At 35.6% G+C, this 4,425-nt stretch overlaps 1 pseudogene; it reads left to right on the forward strand.

Moving 5' to 3' along the window:
• The first annotated feature begins 1,649 nt into the window (after positions 1 to 1,649).
• LOC123862903 (iron-sulfur cluster assembly 1 homolog, mitochondrial-like) lies at positions 1,650 to 2,045 on the forward strand (annotated as a pseudogene).
• The last annotated feature ends 2,380 nt before the right edge of the window (positions 2,046 to 4,425 follow it).

The following is a 4,425-nucleotide window of genomic DNA, read 5'->3' on the forward strand; positions in this document are numbered from 1 at the left end:
ATTTACTAAAAAATTTAAGGGAAAACAAAGTTGTAACTACTCTTTGATATTAAAATCTCACGCACTCAGGCTAGGTCTCTTGAGGGGAAAAAAAAAAATTTCAAAATTAAAATGCTTTAGGAGGCTCTCTGCTAGGTCACTTCTGACAAACAGGTTAAAGAATGATCATGGTTCATGCAGGATGCTCAACAATTGTGGGTAAAGAAGGTGAAGAACTCCTATGTTCCTTATGAGTTAGCCCAACAATGAACACAGTGATGACCAGGAGGCAAAAAAAAAAAAGACAACAATGTCATGTAGCTTTTTATTTAAATAGAAAACTAGCCAATCATTCTTCCTGGGTTTTCTTTGGAACTTGCCTTTTATTAAGGTGGTAAAAATTCTCCCTGAAGGGTTTTGGAATCGTACCCAATGATAAGATGTTGTAGCTGCTTCTATAAAGTGCCATTTGGCCCTGTCTTACTCTGACAACTGAACTGCCAGGCAAACATGCACTGCTATCTGTAGTATACCTTAATAAAATGCAAAGATAAGCAAACCCTTGCTTTGCCCCTCTCATCAGTGCCATCTTTGTAAATGAGAGTGAGGAAGTGTCCAAAGTCATTCCAAAGGACAGGAAAGGTCTCTAGAGATAATATGCTTATAGGATTACCAAATGAAAAAAGTAAAAGGATTTATTTGAAAGGATTACAGGGAGGGAGCATAAAGAAAATAAAGTCAACAAAAACAAAGATATTGAAACTTAAAGTTTTGAAAAATATGGATATAGATTATGCTTTTTATTGTAAAAATACACTAAAGAATTATACACATTTTCCTAGTGTTTGGCTGAGAGAGCAATTTGCAGAATAGCACTGATGACGGAGTGGAACAACGTGGAATCTGAAATGGATGTGAAACAAGAAAAAAAAATGTTGAGTGATGACTTGCTTTTCAAGGGCAAATGAATGTATAATATTGAATTAGGGAGAGAGATTAATGAAAAGATGAAAAATGAGAAAGTATTGGTTTATACATAGTCCTGGTTTGAGAATAATCTCAGAGGTACATGCTCACTGCTTTGAGGAAATTGAGCACTTTTACCACTTTTAACTTCTTAAGGGAGTAATTATCTTACATGGCACTAAAAAAAAAAGTAAACCTGAAGAAAAATAAGAACATCTAGGTAACAGATATATTCAATATTTGTAATAATTTATACACATATTTCTAATAATTTATAGACATATTCTTTTTTTATAGAGGGGTAAAATGTTAAATCTATATGCTTCCAATGTGACAGATACTTGCATATATTATTTCAAACTGATAACAACTTTAAAACATTGGTTTTATAATCTCTACAGATGAAAGAAATAGCACTCATAAGGACTACGTGTCTATAATCATATCTACTTCCTGCCCTACTAACAGGTCACAAATAGCTTTATTGTTATATAAGTTCAGACCTATGATAAGACAGAAAATATTCTTTCAGTGGTTTCAACTATACTCCAAAGGTGTGGCTGGATTTTTACTTCCAGCTATGAAAGAGTAACTGATACCAGACTTACTCTTCCAACAGAAACAATTATTAATAGCTGGCCACCATGTTCCTGGAGAGAGGCTGAGGTGCCTGAGCTCCAGCCCAAGGCACCAGGGCAGTGAGAATGTCCACTTCATTAGTCTGGGCCACTTTCTGGGCCGTGAGCAAGAAGAAGCTGTAGCCCACTTGGGCTGTCCTCACCCTTACACCTGCAGCAGTAAACAAGATAAAACAACTTCTTAAAGATAAGCTGAAAGTGTAGGTCTGAAAGTTGGTGTCCCAACCAAGGGCTCTAATGACTTTTCTTATACTCTTGAGTACAAACTATAAGAAAAGGAGATTCTGATGAAGAAGTTGTTCAAGATGGAGTCAGAAAAGAATGTTCATCAAAAAGAAAGCACAGCTAACACTTTGAGGAATAGAAATGGACTATGCTAAAGATAAATTATCTAGTGAGTCTGTTTACAATAACCCAAACATCAAAGGAATGCACAGTTGTAGAAAAAGCTTTTATACTTGACCACTCTAGTTATAAGCTTCAGGAAAACTCGTGGAAGTCCTAGGCTTACTGAAGAAATTATGTCATGGTCACATACTTAAGGTTTATAATGTATGAGAGAAAGTGATGCATTTTAAAGATGATAAAAGCCCTACAATTATTTATAAAATTAGACACAATATATTAGGCAACAGCTTCAGGCCTTGACCAACAGGCAGTTCATGACTGTGCTCCTTGAAAGAAGGAAAACTCATGTGGAGAGTGCCATGATCCTCTTAGGTTTCTGCCTTGGGACACTTTTCTGCCAATGTTCATGAAATGAAGCCTAACAAGGCTATAGTCTCACTAAGCAATGAAAATAGATATTGGAGTCACAGGTTGCTAATATAGCAGAAATTTGCAAAATAGGGTTTGAAAAGAAAGAATTATATGGAGAAGTGGAGTCTGTGTGGGGATTCATCACAGGTACTTGACCAAAGTTTGGGCAACTCATACTCAGAGTTCAACTATAAGAGGTATTATAAAGATCGCCTGCGACAGAGTTGAAAGATGAATGGGGATACCAAAGATTATGCAGTGTGGTGAACACTGAATTTATGACCCAGCAAGATTACAGAAACTTCAGTGAGTCTCTTGGCAAGACCGAATAAAGAACAAACCTTTGGAGTAAATATCACACCATAGAGCAATTGCCACAAGCTAACACTAATATATAAACCAAGTAGGCCAGCCTGCACTAATAGAATAAAATGAAGTTTGGCAGAAACAGGAAGATGCACCAGTAATTTCTTATCGGTATACATAAAATGTTCACCAAGTTAGATTATACACTGGGCTATAAATTAAGTCGCCAATAACTTTGAAATTATTGATCTTGCTGAATATCCTGCAATTCTCTGACTAAAATTATATTAGCAATCAGTAGAAAATCAATAGAGAAAGAGAGGATGGAAATTCTTAAACTATTTGGAAATTAAATAACACACAATCAACCCATTACTCAGGAAATCACAGGGGAAATTAGAAAATATTTCAAACTAAATTATAATAAAATATGAATGCAAATCTTTGGAGTCCAATAACACAGCAATGTGAGAGAAATTTAGAGTTTTCTAATGCTTATGGTATGAAAGAATAGAAGTAGAAAATAAAGGGATTTGCTTCCTTCATAATAGAAAAAAAAAACAAAAATTAGGGCAGATTAGAAACAAAAAAAGTAAATAGGAGAAATAAGAAAGAGTTGAATTCAGTGATATAAAAAAACCTAACCTAAGTCAGTTCTTTGAAAACATTAACAAAATAGCTAAAAAGTTAGTGATTTAGCAAAAGTTAGCTCAAAATTTTTAAACAGACTGATCAAGACAGAAAGAAAAAATCTTTTCACAATCAATCACAAGAATGAATGAATAGATATCACTGCAGATCCCAGATATATTAAAAGACAAAATTATGGAATATTTAAGCAACTTTATGCCAATATATTCAACTCAAATGACACAAAAAGAAATAAAAATCTAAGTTACATCATATCTATATTTTATATAGGGACTTCACAAAAAATGTATATCAATGACCAAAGGGAAAAGGCAAATTATTATTATTATTTTTAAAGATGTTATTTATTGGGGCGCCTGGGTGGCTCAGTTGGTTGAGCGACTGCCTTCGGCTCAGGTCATGATCCTGGAGTCCCGGGATCGAGTCCCACATCGGGCTCCCTGCTCGGCAGGGAGTCTGCTTCTCCCTCTGACCCTCCTCCCTCTCATGCTCTCTGTCTCTCATTCTCTCTCTCTCAAATAAATAAATAAAATCTTAAAAAAAAAAGATGTTATTTATTTATTTGTCAGAGAGCAAGAAAAAGAGAGAGAGCACAAATAGGGGGAGTGGCAAGCAGAGGGAGAACAGGCTCCCTGCTGAGCAAGGAGCCGGATGTGGGGCTCAATCCCAGGACCCTGGGATCATGACCTGAGCCAAAGGCAGATGCTTAACCCACTGAGCCACCCAGGTGTCCCAAGGGAAAATGCAAATTAAAATAGTGAGATATCACTTAACTTTCTCTAGAATGAGTATGATTAAAAAGATGGTCAATGTTAAATATTAGTGAGTATGTGGAAAACTGTAATGCATTTTGGGTGGTTGTGTAATCTGGCACATCCTGTTTGGGAAAGAGGTTAGCAGTGTCTTAGTAAGTTAACTACCAATGGTCCAACAATTCAACTCCTAGTTATTTACTCAAGGTAAGGGAACACACGTTCATGAAATACTTATGTAAGACTGTTTATAACAACTCTAGTCATAGTAGCCCCAAACTAGAAACACTGAAATATCCATCAGTAGGAGATTGGGTAAAAAAAACTGTGTTGTAATTTTAAAATAATATACCCCTTAGCAATAATAGAGGACC

This window comes from Mirounga angustirostris, unplaced genomic scaffold (genome assembly GCF_029215605.1).
Source record: "Mirounga angustirostris isolate CCGP_5_RB_7025 unplaced genomic scaffold, mMirAng1.0.hap1 SCAF_1, whole genome shotgun sequence".
Taxonomy (NCBI): Eukaryota; Metazoa; Chordata; class Mammalia; order Carnivora; family Phocidae; genus Mirounga; species Mirounga angustirostris.